This window comes from Lissotriton helveticus, chromosome 2_1 (assembly GCF_964261635.1).
Source record: "Lissotriton helveticus chromosome 2_1, aLisHel1.1, whole genome shotgun sequence".
Taxonomy (NCBI): domain Eukaryota; kingdom Metazoa; phylum Chordata; class Amphibia; order Caudata; family Salamandridae; genus Lissotriton; species Lissotriton helveticus.
The window spans coordinates 2048293081-2048312201 of record NC_136059.1 but is presented as its reverse complement, the minus strand read 5'-3'; positions in this window follow the sequence as shown (position 1 = coordinate 2048312201).

Sequence of the window (19121 nt, the reverse complement as noted above, 5' to 3'; positions counted from 1 at the left end):
GGGGGCCATGAGATGGGATGTTACCTACCTCGACTGTGGAGCAACGAAGCTGGATCAAAACTGCTAAGCTAGTGGAGGCTCATCCAGAGTCTAGGGGCTCATACAGAGCAGCAGTTAAGACAGTGCGTCCATCTATGGACTTTAATGACTTCAACATCCACAATGCTCAGGGGCGTGGAATGCCCAATCAGAGAGCAGTTGGGGGTGTGGCACGCAAACTTCAGTGAAAGCCTCTGAGGAAGATAGCAATTGAAACGCGTCAGGTGATTCGAAGTTTCTGCATATCCCGCCCACCTGCGTGTGCAGTTTGTACCTAACAATAAAGGTTATGGGTCAATCCTTCTCTGTTGCTTGAGTGCTCCTTCATTTGGTGGCGGACCCAGGAGCATTAATACATAGCGGCATCCCAGCCGCGAGGGTGCACCATCCTGTTTAAGATGGGGGCATGAGATGGGATGTTACCTACCTTGACTGTGGAGCAACGGAGCTGGATCAAAACTGCAACGCTAGTGGAGGCTCATCCAGAGTCTAGGGGCTCACACAGAGCAGCAGTTAAGACAGTGCGTCCATCTATGGACTTTAATGACTTCAACATCCACAATGCTCAGGGGCGTGGAATGCCCAATCAGAGAGCAGTTGGGGGTGTGGCACGCAAACTTCGGTGGAAGCCTCTGAGGAAGATAGCAATTGAAACGCGTCAGGTGATTCGAAGTTTCTGCATATCCTGCCCACCTGCGTGTGCAGTTTGTACCTAACAATAAAGGTTACGGGTCAAACCTTCTCTGTTGCTTGAGTGCTCCTTCATTTGGTGGCGGACCCAGGAGCATTAATACATAGCGGCAGCCCAGCCGTGAGGGTGCACCATCCTGTTTAAGACGGGGGCCATGAGATGGGATGTTACCTACCTCGACTGTGTTGCAACGGAGCTGGATCAAAACTGCAATGCTAGTGGAGGCTCATCCAGAGTCTAGGGGCTCATACAGAGCAGCAGTTAAGACAGTGCGTTCATCTATGGACTTTAATGACTTCAACATCCACAATGCTCAGGGGCGTGGAATGCCCAATCAGAGAGCAGTTGGGGGTGTGGCACACAAACTTCGGTGGAAGCCTCTGAGGAAGATAGCAATTGAAACGCGTCAGGTGATTCGACGTTTCTGCATATCCCGCCCACCTGCGTGTGCAGTTTGTACCTAACAATAAAGGTTACGGGTCAAACCTTCTCTGTTGCTTGAGTGCTCCTTCATTTGGTGGCGGACCCAGGAGCATTAATACATAGCGGCAGCCCTGCCGCGAGGGTGCACCATCCTGTTTAAGATGGGGGCCATGGGATGGGATGTTACCTACCTCGACTGTGGAGCAACGGAGCTGGATCAAAACTGCAACGCTAGTGGAGGCTCATCCAGAGTCTAGGGGCTCATACAGAGCAGCAGTTAAGACAGTGGGTTCATCTATGGACTTTAATGACTTCAACATCCACAATGCTCAGGGGCGTGGAATGCCCAATCAGAGAGCAGTTGGGGGTGTGGCATGCAAACTTCGGTGGAAGCCTCTGAGGAAGATAGCAATTGAAACGCGTCAGGTGATTCGAAGTTTCTGCATATCCCGCCCACCTGCGTGTGCAGTTAGTACCTAACAATAAAGGTTACGGGTCAAACCTTCTCTGTTGCTTGAGTGCTCCTTCATTTGGTGGCGGACCCAGGAGAATTAATACATAGCGGCAGCCCAGCCGCGAGGGTGCACCATCCTGTTTAAGACGGGGGCCATGAGATGGGATGTTACATACCTCGACTGTGGAGCAACGGAGCTGGATCAAAACTGCAACGCTAGTGGAGGCTCATCCAGAGTCTAGGGGGTCATACAGAGCAGCAGTTAAGACAGTGCGTTCATCTATGGACTTTAATGACTTCAACATCCACAATGCTCAGGGGCGTGGAATGCCCAATCAGAGAGCAGTTGGGGGGTTGGCACGCAAACTTTGGTGGAAGCCTTTGAGGAAGATAGCAATTGAAACGCGTCAGGTGATTCGAAGTTTCTGCATATCCCGCCCACCTGCGTGTGCAGTTTGTACCTAACAATAAAGGTTACGGGTCAAACCTTCTCTGTTGTTTGAGTGCTCCTTCATTTGGTGGCGGACCCAGGAGCATTAATACATAGCGGCAGCCCAGCCGCGAGGGTGCACCATCCTGTTTAAGACGGGGGCCATGAGATGGGATGTTACCTACCTCGACTGTGTAGCAACGGAGCTGGATCAAAAATGCAAGACTAGTGGAGGCTCATCCAGAGTCTAGGGGCTCATACAGAGCAGCAGTTAAGACAGTGCGTTCATCTATGGACTTTAATGACTTCAACATCCACAATGCTCAGGGGCGTGGAATGCCCAATCAGAGAGCAGTTGGGGGTGTGGCACGCAAACTTCGGTGGAAGCCTCTGAGGAAGATAGCAATTGAAACACGTCAGGTGATTCGAAGTTTCTGCATATCCAGCCCACCTGCGTGTGCAGTTTATACCTAACAATAAAGGTTACGGGTCAAACCTTCTCTGTTGCTTCAGTGCTCCTTCATTTGGTGGCGGACCCAGGAGCATTAATACATAGCGGCAGCCCAGCCGCGAGGGTGCACCATCCTGTTTAATACGGGGGCCATGAGATGGGATGTTACCTACCTCGACTGTGGAGCAAGGGAGCTGGATCAAAACTGCAACGCTAGTGGAGGCTCATCCAGAGTCTAGGGGCTCATACAGAGCAGCAGTTAAGACAGTGCGTTCATCTATGGACTTTAATGACTTCAACATCCACAATGCTCAGGAGCGTGGAATGCCCAATCAGAGAGCAGTTGGGGGTGTGGCACGCAAACTTCGGTGGAAGCCTCTGAGGAAGATAGCAATTGAAACGCGTCAGGTGATTCGAAGTTTCTGCATATCCTGCCCACCTGCGTGTGCAGTTTGTACCTAACAATAAAGGTTACGGGTCAAACCTTCTCTGTTGCTTGAGTGCTCCTTCATTTGGTGGCGGACCCAGGAGCATTAATACATAGCGGCTGCCCAGCCGCGAGGGTGTACCATCCTGTTTAAGATGGGGGCCATGAGATGGGATGTTACCTACCTCGACTGTGGAGCAACGAAGCTGGATCAAAACTGCTAAGCTAGTGGAGGCTCATCCAGAGTCTAGGGGCTCATACAGAGCAGCAGTTAAGACAGTGCGTCCATCTATGGACTTTAATGACTTCAACATCCACAATGCTCAGGGGCGTGGAATGCCCAATCAGAGAGCAGTTGGGGGTGTGGCACGCAAACTTCAGTGAAAGCCTCTGAGGAAGATAGCAATTGAAACGCGTCAGGTGATTCGAAGTTTCGGCATATCCCGCCCACCTGCGTGTGCAGTTTGTACCTAACAATAAAGGTTATGGGTCAATCCTTCTCTGTTGCTTGAGTGCTCCTTCATTTGGTGGCGGACCCAGGAGCATTAATACATAGCGGCATCCCAGCCGCGAGGGTGCACCATCCTGTTTAAGATGGGGGCATGAGATGGGATGTTACCTACCTTGACTGTGGAGCAACGGAGCTGGATCAAAACTGCAACGCTAGTGGAGGCTCATCCAGAGTCTAGGGGCTCACACAGAGCAGCAGTTAAGACAGTGCGTCCATCTATGGACTTTAATGACTTCAACATCCACAATGCTCAGGGGCGTGGAATGCCCAATCAGAGAGCAGTTGGGGGTGTGGCACGCAAACTTCGGTGGAAGCCTCTGAGGAAGATAGCAATTGAAACGCGTCAGGTGATTCGAAGTTTCTGCATATCCTGCCCACCTGCGTGTGCAGTTTGTACCTAACAATAAAGGTTACGGGTCAAACCTTCTCTGTTGCTTGAGTGCTCCTTCATTTGGTGGCGGACCCAGGAGCATTAATACATAGCGGCAGCCCAGCCGTGAGGGTGCACCATCCTGTTTAAGACGGGGGCCATGAGATGGGATGTTACCTACCTCGACTGTGTTGCAACGGAGCTGGATCAAAACTGCAATGCTAGTGGAGGCTCATCCAGAGTCTAGGGGCTCATACAGAGCAGCAGTTAAGACAGTGCGTTCATCTATGGACTTTAATGACTTCAACATCCACAATGCTCAGGGGCGTGGAATGCCCAATCAGAGAGCAGTTGGGGGTGTGGCACACAAACTTCGGTGGAAGCCTCTGAGGAAGATAGCAATTGAAACGCGTCAGGTGATTCGACGTTTCTGCATATCCCGCCCACCTGCGTGTGCAGTTTGTACCTAACAATAAAGGTTACGGGTCAAACCTTCTCTGTTGCTTGAGTGCTCCTTCATTTGGTGGCGGACCCAGGAGCATTAATACATAGCGGCAGCCCTGCCGCGAGGGTGCACCATCCTGTTTAAGATGGGGGCCATGGGATGGGATGTTACCTACCTCGACTGTGGAGCAACGGAGCTGGATCAAAACTGCAACGCTAGTGGAGGCTCATCCAGAGTCTAGGGGCTCACACAGAGCAGCAGTTAAGACAGTGTGTCCTTCTATGGACTTTAATGACTTCAACATCCACAATGCTCAGGGGCGTGGAATGCCCAATCAGAGAGCAGTTGGGGGTGTGGCACGCAAACTTCGGTGGAAGCCTCTGAGGAAGATAGCAATTGAAACGCGTCAGGTGATTCGAAGTTTCTGCATATCCTGCCCACCTGCATGTGCAGTTTGTACCTAACAATAAAGGTTACGGGTCAAACCTTCTCTGTTGCTTGAGTGCTCCTTCATTTGGTGGCGGACCCAGGAGCATTAATACATAGCGGCAGCCCAGCCGCGAGGGTGCACCATCCTGTTTAAGACGGGGACCATGAGATGGGATGTTACCTACCTCGACTGTGTTGCAACGGAGCTGGATCAAAACTGCAACGCTAGTGGAGGCTCATCCAGAGTCTAGGGGCTCATACAGAGCAGCAGTGAAGACAGTGCGTTCATCTATGGACTTTAATGACTTCAACATCCACAATGCTCAGGGGCGTGAAATGCCCAATCAGAGAGCAGTTGGGGGTGTGGCACGCAAACTTCGGTGGAAGCCTCTGAGGAAGATAGCAATTGAAACGCGTCAGGTGATTCGAAGTTTCTGCATATCCCGCCCACCTGCGTGTGCAGTTTGTACCTTACAATAAAGGTTACGGGTCAAACCTTCTCTGTTGCTTGAGTGCTCCTTCATTTGGTGGCGGTCCCAGGAGCATTAATACATAGCGGCAGCCCAGCCGCGAGGGTTCAACATCCTGTTTAAGACGGGGGCCATGAGATGGGATGTTACCTACCTCGACTGTGGAGCAACGGAGCTGGATCAAAACTGCAACGCTAGTGGAGGCTCATCCAGAGTCTAGGGGCTCATACAGAGCAGCAGTTAAGACAGTGGGTTCATCTATGGACTTTAATGACTTCAACATCCACAATGCTCAGGGGCGTGGAATGCCCAATCAGAGAGCAGTTGGGGGTGTGGCACGCAAACTTCGGTGGAAGCCTCTGAGGAAGATAGCAATTGAAACGCGTCAGGTGATTCGAAGTTTCTGCATATCCCGCCCACCTGCGTGTGCAGTTTGTACCTAACAATAAAGGTTACGGGTCAAACCTTCTCTGTTGCTTGAGTGCTCCTTCATTTGGTGGCGGACCCAGGAGAATTAATACATAGCGGCAGCCCAGCCGCGAGGGTGCACCATCCTGTTTAAGACGGGGGCCATGAGATGGGATGTTACATACCTCGACTGTGGAGCAACGGAGCTGGATCAAAACTGCAACGCTAGTGGAGGCTCATCCAGAGTCTAGGGGGTCATACAGAGCAGCAGTTAAGACAGTGCGTTCATCTATGGACTTTAATGACTTCAACATCCACAATGCTCAGGGGCGTGGAATGCCCAATCAGAGAGCAGTTGGGGGGTTGGCACGCAAACTTTGGTGGAAGCCTTTGAGGAAGATAGCAATTGAAACGCGTCAGGTGATTCGAAGTTTCTGCATATCCCGCCCACCTGCGTGTGCAGTTTGTACCTAACAATAAAGGTTACGGGTCAAACCTTCTCTGTTGTTTGAGTGCTCCTTCATTTGGTGGCGGACCCAGGAGCATTAATACATAGCGGCAGCCCAGCCGCGAGGGTGCACCATCCTGTTTAAGACGGGGGCCATGAGATGGGATGTTACCTACCTCGACTGTGTAGCAACGGAGCTGGATCAAAAATGCAAGACTAGTGGAGGCTCATCCAGAGTCTAGGGGCTCATACAGAGCAGCAGTTAAGACAGTGCGTTCATCTATGGACTTTAATGACTTCAACATCCACAATGCTCAGGGGCGTGGAATGCCCAATCAGAGAGCAGTTGGGGGTGTGGCACGCAAACTTCGGTGGAAGCCTCTGAGGAAGATAGCAATTGAAACACGTCAGGTGATTCGAAGTTTCTGCATATCCAGCCCACCTGCGTGTGCAGTTTATACCTAACAATAAAGGTTACGGGTCAAACCTTCTCTGTTGCTTCAGTGCTCCTTCATTTGGTGGCGGACCCAGGAGCATTAATACATAGCGGCAGCCCAGCCGCGAGGGTGCACCATCCTGTTTAATACGGGGGCCATGAGATGGGATGTTACCTACCTCGACTGTGGAGCAAGGGAGCTGGATCAAAACTGCAACGCTAGTGGAGGCTCATCCAGAGTCTAGGGGCTCATACAGAGCAGCAGTTAAGACAGTGCGTTCATCTATGGACTTTAATGACTTCAACATCCACAATGCTCAGGAGCGTGGAATGCCCAATCAGAGAGCAGTTGGGGGTGTGGCACGCAAACTTCGGTGGAAGCCTCTGAGGAAGATAGCAATTGAAACGCGTCAGGTGATTCGAAGTTTCTGCATATCCTGCCCACCTGCGTGTGCAGTTTGTACCTAACAATAAAGGTTACGGGTCAAACCTTCTCTGTTGCTTGAGTGCTCCTTCATTTGGTGGCGGACCCAGGAGCATTAATACATAGCGGCTGCCCAGCCGCGAGGGTGTACCATCCTGTTTAAGATGGGGGCCATGAGATGGGATGTTACCTACCTCGACTGTGGAGCAACGAAGCTGGATCAAAACTGCTAAGCTAGTGGAGGCTCATCCAGAGTCTAGGGGCTCATACAGAGCAGCAGTTAAGACAGTGCGTCCATCTATGGACTTTAATGACTTCAACATCCACAATGCTCAGGGGCGTGGAATGCCCAATCAGAGAGCAGTTGGGGGTGTGGCACGCAAACTTCAGTGAAAGCCTCTGAGGAAGATAGCAATTGAAACGCGTCAGGTGATTCGAAGTTTCTGCATATCCCGCCCACCTGCGTGTGCAGTTTGTACCTAACAATAAAGGTTATGGGTCAATCCTTCTCTGTTGCTTGAGTGCTCCTTCATTTGGTGGCGGACCCAGGAGCATTAATACATAGCGGCATCCCAGCCGCGAGGGTGCACCATCCTGTTTAAGATGGGGGCATGAGATGGGATGTTACCTACCTTGACTGTGGAGCAACGGAGCTGGATCAAAACTGCAACGCTAGTGGAGGCTCATCCAGAGTCTAGGGGCTCACACAGAGCAGCAGTTAAGACAGTGCGTCCATCTATGGACTTTAATGACTTCAACATCCACAATGCTCAGGGGCGTGGAATGCCCAATCAGAGAGCAGTTGGGGGTGTGGCACGCAAACTTCGGTGGAAGCCTCTGAGGAAGATAGCAATTGAAACGCGTCAGGTGATTCGAAGTTTCTGCATATCCTGCCCACCTGCGTGTGCAGTTTGTACCTAACAATAAAGGTTACGGGTCAAACCTTCTCTGTTGCTTGAGTGCTCCTTCATTTGGTGGCGGACCCAGGAGCATTAATACATAGCGGCAGCCCAGCCGTGAGGGTGCACCATCCTGTTTAAGACGGGGGCCATGAGATGGGATGTTACCTACCTCGACTGTGTTGCAACGGAGCTGGATCAAAACTGCAATGCTAGTGGAGGCTCATCCAGAGTCTAGGGGCTCATACAGAGCAGCAGTTAAGACAGTGCGTTCATCTATGGACTTTAATGACTTCAACATCCACAATGCTCAGGGGCGTGGAATGCCCAATCAGAGAGCAGTTGGGGGTGTGGCACACAAACTTCGGTGGAAGCCTCTGAGGAAGATAGCAATTGAAACGCGTCAGGTGATTCGACGTTTCTGCATATCCCGCCCACCTGCGTGTGCAGTTTGTACCTAACAATAAAGGTTACGGGTCAAACCTTCTCTGTTGCTTGAGTGCTCCTTCATTTGGTGGCGGACCCAGGAGCATTAATACATAGCGGCAGCCCTGCCGCGAGGGTGCACCATCCTGTTTAAGATGGGGGCCATGGGATGGGATGTTACCTACCTCGACTGTGGAGCAACGGAGCTGGATCAAAACTGCAACGCTAGTGGAGGCTCATCCAGAGTCTAGGGGCTCACACAGAGCAGCAGTTAAGACAGTGTGTCCTTCTATGGACTTTAATGACTTCAACATCCACAATGCTCAGGGGCGTGGAATGCCCAATCAGAGAGCAGTTGGGGGTGTGGCACGCAAACTTCGGTGGAAGCCTCTGAGGAAGATAGCAATTGAAACGCGTCAGGTGATTCGAAGTTTCTGCATATCCTGCCCACCTGCATGTGCAGTTTGTACCTAACAATAAAGGTTACGGGTCAAACCTTCTCTGTTGCTTGAGTGCTCCTTCATTTGGTGGCGGACCCAGGAGCATTAATACATAGCGGCAGCCCAGCCGCGAGGGTGCACCATCCTGTTTAAGACGGGGACCATGAGATGGGATGTTACCTACCTCGACTGTGTTGCAACGGAGCTGGATCAAAACTGCAACGCTAGTGGAGGCTCATCCAGAGTCTAGGGGCTCATACAGAGCAGCAGTGAAGACAGTGCGTTCATCTATGGACTTTAATGACTTCAACATCCACAATGCTCAGGGGCGTGGAATGCCCAATCAGAGAGCAGTTGGGGGGGTGGCACGCAAATTCGGTGGAAGCCTCTGAGGAAGATAGCAATTGAAACGCGTCAGGTGATTTGACGTTTCTGCATATCCCGCCCACCTGCGTGTGCAGTTTGTACCTAACAATAAAGGTTATGGGTCAAACCTTCTCTGTTGCTTGAGGGCTCCTTCATTTGGTGGCGGACCCAGGAGCATTAATACATAGCGGCAGCCCTGCCACGAGGGTGCACCATCCTGTTTAAGACGGGGGCCATGAGATGGGATGTTACCTACCTCGACTGTGGAGCAACGGAGCTGGATCAAAACTGCAACGCTAGTGTATTCTCATCCAGAGTCTAGGGGCTCATACAGAGCAGCAGTTAAGACAGTGCGTTCATCTATGGACTTTAATGACTTCAACATCTACAATGCTCAGGGGCGTGGAATGCCCAATCAGAGAGCAGTTGGGGGTGTGGCACGCAAACTTTGGTAGAAGCCTCTGAGGAAGATAGCAATTGAAACACGTCAGGTGATTCGAAGTTTCTGCATATCCCGCCCACCTGCGTGTGCAGTTTGTACCTAACAATAAAGGTTACGGGTCAAACCTTCTCTGTTGCTTGAGTGCTCCTTCATTTGGTGGCGGACCCAGGAGCATTAATATATATATATATATATATATATATAAATATATATATATTCTCCCCAGCACCTTCCAAGACAGGAAGGTAATTAGCCGCAAACCGCGATGAAGCCTGCAACAATTTATTTGAAACGCAGCCTTGTCTTCCTGACATGTTTCGCTCGTGTCGTCGTGAGCTTTCTCAAAGGTTTCACACCGCTGTCGATCAAAATTGGTATGGCGAGAAACTACATCTATATATATCTTTTTTACCAACAAAAAACATTCAAAGACTAATAAAATCAAAAATATTTTTCTACATTGGTTGGTATATTGTATAATATGTGATAAAGTGTCTACAGTTTGCGCACTACTTTATTGTTAATCAGCACTGAGCCTGGTGCTACAGTTTTTTTTCAAAATAACCCATGTCTAGCTCTATCCATCTTTCTGTGACCTCACTGAGCAAGCTAACCACCTCCTCCCAATACATTCCCAATTGCGGACAACTCCACATCATATGATGAAACTCTGCTCCTTCTAAATTACTACTTGGACATTGAGCCATATACACTTTAAAGTACCTAGTAATCTTAGTAGGGGTTAAGTACGCCGAATGTAATATGTAGAAGTGAATCAGTTGGAACCTGGCATTACGCAAGCTCTTCCACGCCCTCTCAACTAGCTGGGCCCATGTTGTCTCAGGTACCTCCTTACCAAGGTCTGCCTCCCATTTCTGTTGTAATTGGCTCAAGGGCTTCGTCCCCTCGTTCACCAACCGCCTATATAGGCGTGTGATGGCTTTGATTGTCCCCGCTGCCATCATGATATATTGGCACCCCATAGAGGTCTGTGGTTCCATTAGCCCCCCTTCCCAGTGACGTTTAATTGCCGACACCAAGGCAGAGTGCAATAAGAAATCTCCCCTGGGGAGGCCGTATCTATCCTGCAGAGTCTGGTATGGTAAGAGAGCACTGTCTTCATATAAACCTCCCACTACTTGTACCCCCATTTCCTCCCATGTGGCTAGAGCAGTCCACTTTCCCCCATGCGGAAGAGCAGTGCACATGCCCAAGGGGATCTCCGGAGCATATGGGCGGGCAATCCCAACTCTACTTTGACTCCGATTCCAGCACTGCCTCAGCGACCGCTCCTCGTAAGAAAGGGACCCTAGTCGCAACCGCTGGTGTAGAATAATAAAGGACAATATATGCGTGGGATCCACTGACCTTCCAGGTCATCTGGGCCCCTAAACTCCCTGTCCACTGCCTGGGTAAGCCACTGAAGTTGAGCTGCCAGATAATACAGCTTGAAGTCTGGGACCGCCCATCCCCCCTCCGTCCGCGTTTGTATCATTGTGGTCAACGCTACTCGCCGCCTGCCGTTCCCCCACAGGAATCCTCCTATCATAGAGCGGAGCGTCTTGAATAGTGAATTCGGGATCCAGAGTGGCAGCGTCCTAAAATAGTACAACAACCTGGGAAGTGCCACCCTCTTCAAGAGTGCTACCCGACCTGCCACAGAAAGCGGTAGGGTGCCCCAAAACGTTAGACTACCCTGGACACCCCTCATAGCTCTGCCTATATTACCTTCTAACAGATCCTCTGGTCTATGATAAATATAAATTCCAAGGTAGGGCAAGCAGAAAGGTTCCCTCAGAATAGTCTCCACTCGGGTGGGAGCCGTTGTTGATACAGCCACAGGAAACAGGCAGGTCTTCACCCAATTCACCCGCAGCCCTGAGGCCTCGCCAAATGTGTGCAGCAGAGTCGTTGCCCCATTCAGATGCTTGCATGTGTTAGCCAAGAACATAAGTAAATCATCTGCATACAGCGATTTATACTGCATGTCCCTGCGAAGATCCAGACCAAGGTAGTGCCTCACTGACCAGGCGTGAGCGGGCAGCGGTTCAATGGCTAATGCAATATTAGAGGAGAGAGGGGGAACCCCTGTCGCGTACCCCGCCCAACAACACAGGAAGAGGAAACTGTCGCTCCTGTCTGCGCTCGAGGCATCGCGGATCAATGAAGGATCTCTGTCCATCCCACAAAAGCCTCCCCCAGGCCCAGCACTTGTATAACTTGAAAGAAGTACGGCCATTCCAGGCTATCGAACGCCTTCTCGATATCTACCGATCGCAGAAGGTACAGGACTGTGATCTTCCCCCAAGATGCGAAGTAAGCATCATACATTAGTAGATGTATTCCGAGTGGGGATCAACCCCACTTGGTCATGGTGGACCAACTGCACCATGTACGGGAGGAGTCAAGTCGCAAGGATCCTGCTCAGAGTTTTATAGTCAGTGGCTAACATTGATAGTGGTCGGTATTCCGTTCTATCAGTGGAGCCCCTCCCAGGTTTCAATAGTGGGATAATAACAGCCTCCCGGATAGATGTTGGTAACATTCCCAATGTCTGTGTCTCTTGAAATACTGCCAGCAGCCGTGGCACCAAGCTGTCTGCATATACCGAATAGAATTCTATAGGTAGCCCATCCACCCCTAGTGTTTTGTTGCGGGCCATATGTTTGATTGGGCCCCTTATTTCTCCGATGATGATCTCCTGCCCTAGCAGGTCCACTTGCTCCTCTGCCAGCTGCTGAAGTGCGAATCGCATGGAAAATCCCCAATAGTGTCCCCTTATCCCCCAACTTGCTTTGATAGAGCTCGGAATAATAATCCAAGAACAGTCCATTAATCCCTCGCTGGGTATACACTATCCCCCGTTGGGTCCATCAGACCCAATATAGGTGTACCCCGAGGGTTTATGTCCGCCAGCCATGCTAATAATGTGCCCGCCTTGTCCCCTTCAGCATGCGTCCTCGACAGGTACGCTCTGTGGTCAAAACAACGCAGCCACTCAACCTGCTCGGCTACTGCCTCCCTAGCCTCCAAAACCTCCCCTTGGGCACCCGCGTTCTCTGGGCGAGCTCTCTCGGCTGTTCATAGATGCTGTTCTGCTGTCTCCACATCATTTAGCAGCAGCTTCCCCACTCCTACCATTTTAGTGATACATACGTTGCTCACCCCACCTTAAAAACTTCCCACTCCAGTGCCAATTTGGATGCCGTGCCCTCATTCTCGTTAAAGTACTGAGCGATCCCTGTTCCAATATCCTCGCGGAATACAAGGTCCTCCAATGCTTCCAGTCGTAACCGCCAGGCCAGTACCACAGATCTCTCCCGGACCCAGCGTATCATGCTTAACAATGGGTTATGATCAGACAATGTTCACGCAAGGTATTCGCTGTGGCTCGCCTTAGCATGAATGTCAGGGGTGCACAATATCCGCCTTAGCAATGAATGTCAGGGGTGCACAATATCGTGTCTAAACGCACATGCAATTCGTGTAAAGCAGAGAAATATGAATAGTCCCACTCTCCCATATGGTGCACACACCATGTATCTACTAACCCCCATCTATCCTGCCATTCACGCCTGGCCCTGGAGAGCCTGTGTATAGGGGCTTTGGGCAATGGAGGGTGGGACCTATCCATCTCGGTATCTACTATAGAGTTGAAGTCCCCTACAATCAACACTGAGTCAGTCATTGAAGATGCTAATTTCCCTCCAAGCTGACTAAAAAAAAGGTATCTGATCCACATTAGGGGCATATATATTACACAATGACACATCCGTGCCATTAAGGCGACCTGCCACTGCTACAAATCTCCCTTCCGGATCAACCAGATGTTGTGTCGGCTGGAATGGGACTACCGCTCTAACCCATATCAGGACTCCCCTCGCAAAAGCCGAGTACGTCGCATAAAATAGTTGCCCCCTCCATCTACGCCTCAAGGCTATCCCTTCGGCGTGGTTGATATGAGTCTCCTGCAAGAAGGCTATGTGAACCCCTCTTTGCACCAAATAAGCATGTACTTTATGCCATCTCACCTTCGTATGTATCCCCCTCACATTCCAGGTAATGCATTTTAATTCAAGTAATGACATCATGCTGGAATCTAAGTCCCGCAATCCACCTTCTCCATTGTTTGGACACACCAGCGGCTCTAACTACCCCAATAAGAAACCACAATTTTCCTCAACAACCTCTCCCCAGAACAGGCCCTACAAATCTAGTACCCGTCCAAACTGACACACTAAATGCTTCTCTGGTAGCTACCAAGGATCCCAAAAAAAAAAAAAATAGGGGAGGCAGCCTAGAGCCGTAGAGGTTCGACCTACTATACTACCAATATTCTGCGCCGTTTCCCCATTAATAATTAGGCCCCAACATCTCTTGAGGGAATGCGATATAAGGGAACCATGCAATTCAACCACCCTTCCACCCCGTCAACCCCTCCTACATTTGTCCTAGACTCTCCCACAGGGAGGTGAGGAACTTACAGATTGCAAAGCCAATACCCCTCTTCCCCTTCCCAAGCACCCATAGAGTAGTTCTGCAATATTAGGCATCAACAATCTCGTCCCCTGTCCCAGGTGTTACGTGAGGTAATCGAGCACTTCCCGTGTCGAATTATCAGTTTCCGACCCCATGGAGCCCTTTTCTGATTCCGTCACCTCCATTGGCGTTGCTATTTTTCCTTGTGATATTGCAGTGACTGCCAATAGCGTGGCTGATCATACCATCTCAGTTTGAGTCTCCGTGGGCTTTTGAGTGCGAGAGCGGCGCCCTCGAATGCGCAGCGAATGACACAGATGAGGCCCCTCTGCTGGTGCGCCCATACCATGGCCTGCTTCACCCGTGCCCGCTCTGTAAGCTTCCAGCCATATCCAAGAGACCTCGGGGTTGCCATGGCCACCCTTAAGCACCCGGGGAACAACGTCACATTACAGTTGTCTACTTTGTAGGGGCCCAATGTCCTAGCCTTATTCAGCAGGAGGTCCCTATCCTTATAGTGGAGTAACCTCGCCACCAATGGCCTGGGTAGCCTGCCAGGTGCCAATGGCTGAGCTGGCACTCTATGTGCCCTTTCCAGGATATAAAAGGCTGTTAGGCCTTCAGGGGCAACCACAGTCCTCAGCCAATTTTCCAGATAATCCATGATACCGGCCGTGTTAGACCTGGCACCTTGGCGTGAGTTTCCCTTCCACTTTTTGCTGTTGTGCCTCCAATGTTTTGATGGTGTCTGCTACTCGGGGCACTGCGCCACGGCCAACCCGTGCCGCAGTGCAAGTGCTCCCTACTGTAAAGTGTACATATGATTGATGTCCATGATTGGTTCATTGGATTCACTGTTAGTCCCTAGTAAAGTGCACCAGGAGTGCCAGGGCTTGTGAATGCCAATACTGCTAGTGGGCCTGCAGCGCTGGGTGCGCCACCCACAGAAGCAGCCTTAAAATGTGTCTAGGGTCTGCCATTGCAGAACCTGCGTGCAGTCTGGTACTGTCACCCTGGCTGGGCAAGTGCACACACTTGCCAGCCCCTAAACCTTCCCTTAACCTTCATATTAGTCACCCCTATGGTAGGCCAGAGGGCAGGGTGCATTGTAAGTGTAAGGTAGAACCTGCCCTGATGTGTGTGGCATGTTCTAATAGTGAATTACTGCCAAAGTCGTTTTTCACTATTGTAAGGCTACCTGTTCCCTTCTAGGCCAGATGGGCTGCTGGAATTATTACACTCTATAATCCCAGCAGGCTCAGGGAACATGGTAGAAATTCGTGTTTAGTATGCCTGAACTCAGAATAATAAAATACTTCTTTTAGTAAAGTTTATTTTAATATCCTGTGTTTGCAAATGCTACTTTTAGAAAGTTAGCATTTGCTTGCCTAACCATTTCAGCCCGCCTCTGCTTGGATGTGGATCTGACTGTCTGGTGTGTGTGAGTGACAGGGCTGGGAGTTGACAGGTAGTGATTAGCAGGAGGACCCCTTAATGGGTGGTGGGAGTTTCCCCTGAATGATGCATCAGGCTGTGCCCCTGCCACCACAATGCTGGCTCCGCCCTCCTGGGGAGCGACTGATGACTCAGCCTGCACCTGGCCCAGGAAGGACCGAAGCTTGTAAACAAAGTGCTCAGGCCACTCCTGCCCTCTCAATGCCGGCTCCGCCCCCCTGGGGAGCGGCTGATGTGCCTGCCCTCACACTGAATGCAGAAGTCATAAGTACCCACAACAAGTACTCAGAGACTGGAGCAGTTATGCAGAGGCCCCCCTGGCTTGCTAGAACAAAAGAAACTGGGTATAAAAGTAGGAGCCCTGCTCCTTGTAAATTAGATCCTGTTTGTGCTACAAGAGAAACTCTGCCCGAAGAGAAGGACCTGGAAGGACTACAAGGAGGAGTGCTGACTCTGGCCTGTGTCTGGTGCCTTGCTGCCAAAGGAGAGGAAGAGAAAAAGACTACAAGAGACTTTTGCTTTATTTTGAACTTTGTGCCAAACTCTGCTAAAAGATCTCCAAGGGCTTGCTGCTGAACTTGCCCCCTGACCAGCGCTCCAGGAACAGTGAGCGCTACCCCCTGACAGAGGAACCACTACAAGACGCTGATTTCCTTTTGTGAGCCTCTCCAGGAAAAGCAGAGCGCGCTCTGACAATCGCGTTTTCTAGCACCACTCTGGGAGCTGCCCTCGCTCTAAACAAAGTGACTGCCGCCTGCCTGGCCCAGAAGCAACGTGACGACCAGCCCAGCTGATCCTAACACCGTGACTGGCCCCGAGCTGCAGCTCGCATCCTGAAGAGGAGGCCGTGCCCGGTGCCTGCTTGCCCCCCTTCGTGTCTTGTGCCCCTAAACGCGCCGCCGCTGTCTGAGAAACAGCTGCTGCGTGGGGTGCCTGAGCGTCGCCTGGATTGACAGAGGCTTGCGCTGAGGATCACTGCCCTCTGCGTGTGTCCCCCCTTCTGTGAGGAAACCCCGAGGCGTTTTCATCAGCCTGACCCGGCCCGCGCCGCAACGCCAACCCCCGAGCCAGAGCCGAGCCGCCGCTCGCTCTACCGTCGGAAGGAAGACACCGCGACGCGGATCGCCGCGCTGACAGACGCCCAGCTGCTTCAACGAAAAGGTACTGTTTCCTGCCCCGCGGTGCGAGTCCTTGCCATCCTCGCTCGCACCGCCCTCTGCCTCGCCCAGCCCTCGGAGCCGCGTGGAGAGCGCTCCCTGAGCCCCCGCTCTCTCCCCCGCCAGCCGCACACAGCCGTGCAGCTAGCAGAGAGAGGCGGACGCTGATTCCCCGGCCGCCGCTCCCGCCAGAAGCGTGAGAGTGGGCAGACCGGGCCCGCTTTTCCTACGCGGAGGAGCCCAGGGGCGCAGAGAGGCCCACGGACAGAGAAAGTACATTGAAGAGCCTGAACCCCTTTCCTGAATGAGAAAGAACTGTGACATTGATAAAAGAGTAACTGGAACCTGCTTTTAAAAAGTAACCAAGACTGTATTTACAAGCCTGCTTGAGATTTATATAAAGAGATATATTTTCACAAATACAGTTTGGTGTCATTGTGTGGTGGGTTGGTTGTGATGGTGTAATATTGCAAATGTTTAACCCTACATGCCCCAGAGATTAGCCTAAGACTGCTTAAGCCACACTACCTAGAGGGTAAGCAGAGGTTGTCTTGAAGGTAACCCTCAGCCCTGACGAGGAAGAGAGAGGCCCTGCTTGTCGCCAGTGTTGCACTGCGCCAACCAGAGACTCCCCCTTCCTACATTGGACGCAGCGGTGAGGATTCGCGAATTTACATTTGCAGTGTTTTACCTTAGCTACTGACCATTGCATAGTGATTACAGTCCAGTAACTTAGCCACAGACTTTTTGATTTTTTAATTTTGCTAAAGAAGAAGATCCCTAGTGTTGCAAACATGCCTGGCACAAACAGCATTGATGGAGGAGAGTCCATAGCCTCTAGTGCGCAGGGGCTAGAATGGGACGCATCAAAGCTGGATGACTACACAAAGAAGCAGTTGAGTTATTTTTGCAGGAAACTCAAGGTTCCACACGCAGGATGCAGAAACAAACCTGAGTTCTACAAGGCCATGAGAGCCTGGATTGAATCTAGGAAGGCACCTGAGGATCAGAATGCACCTGTGGATCCTGTGGGTCTGGAAAAACCAGACAGCGTTCTTAGCTTTGGCAGAGGCCTGTCGCCAGAGGAGCTGGCAGACAGACAGGCAACCAGGGATCATGAGATCAAGATGGCAGAATTGAATTTGAAGGGCCAAATGGAGCTTGAAAGCAAAAAAATGGCTCTGGAAGAAAGAAAACTCCAGTTTGAGTATGATATGAAAATGAGGGAGATGAGTCTAAAAGAGAAAGCCTTGGATCATCCTCCCTCTGGTGGCAGCACAACGCCGGTGCAGGTAGAGTCAAGAGTGCACATCCCCAAAGATGTAGTTAAAGAGTTCTTTAAGGGGGATGACATAGGACAGTGGTTTAGGGCATATGAGGTAGCCATGCTTTCCCACCGGGTCCCTGAGAAGGATTGGGGAGCGGGGTTATGGGGAAGGTTCCTTAGCGAAGGAAGGGACACCCTGCTAGATTTGCCCACTGAAGACCAGAGATCCTATCCCCATATGAAAGAAGCTTTAATGACCAGGTATGGGCTTACCCCTGAAATGTATAGGCAGAAGTTTAGGGGGTGTAATAAGCGGCCTGGGAATACGTATGTGGAGTTTGTGACTTTTTTTTGCAGAGCACTGGATGGTTGGGTGAAGGGTAACAAAGTGAATGATTTTCAAGGCCTCTTTGATTTAATTGCATGGGAGCACTTGTCTGATCAATGTTTTCCTGAGTTACGCCAGCACCTGATTGATAGCAAGTTGTCCAACCCGAGGAAACTTGCTGAGGAGGCGGACCGCTGGCTCAGCACCAGGGTCCACAAGGGTCCAGTGGGAGACTCCACCAAGGGTGGGCAGGGTCCCCAGCAGAAGAGTGGGGGGGACAAGGGAAAACAGAAAGGGTTCCAAAAAGGCCCCCAAAGTAATCCCCAAGGGGACCAGCAGAAAGGTTCTCAGCCTCCCCCACCCCCTAAGCAGAATGGGGCCCCGACAGGTCGACCTGTTCCAAAGGGGCCCTTCAATTGTTACAAATGTGGTGACCCGGGGCACATAGCCAGTGACCCCAAGTGTCGCCTGTTTGGAAAACCAGCACCCACTGGTGCTCCGCCCCGACAAGTGACCAGTGTTCACTTAGGAGAAGAAGTGATGGTCCCGGGGGGTGGAGATCCTGTTCAGATGACCCTAGTCTCACTAGGAGACAGTGAGATGGTCCCTACAAGCTACCTGCCCTCTAACACTAAAAAATATGGGCAGGTGGTTACCATCAATGGTAAGAAAGCTGAGGCTCTTAGAGACACAGGAGCCAGTGTGACTGCAGTGAGGCATCACCTGGTGTCTCAGGAGCAGGTTGTACCCCATGCCTACTGTAGGGTTGTCAACGCTGACAATTCAGAGAGTCAGTGTCCGATGGCTCAAGTTCCCTTCGAGTGGGGGGGGGTCTCTGGTACTCTGCAGGTCTGTGTGAGGAAAGCCATGCCTGTTGACTGTTTGCTAGGGAATGACTTGGAGGACTCCCCTTGGGAAAAGGTGGAGAAAACGACTCACCTGAAGATGGTGGGTCTACCTGACTGGGCGTGCGTGACCACCCGGTCAATGGCAGCCAGTAGGGGTG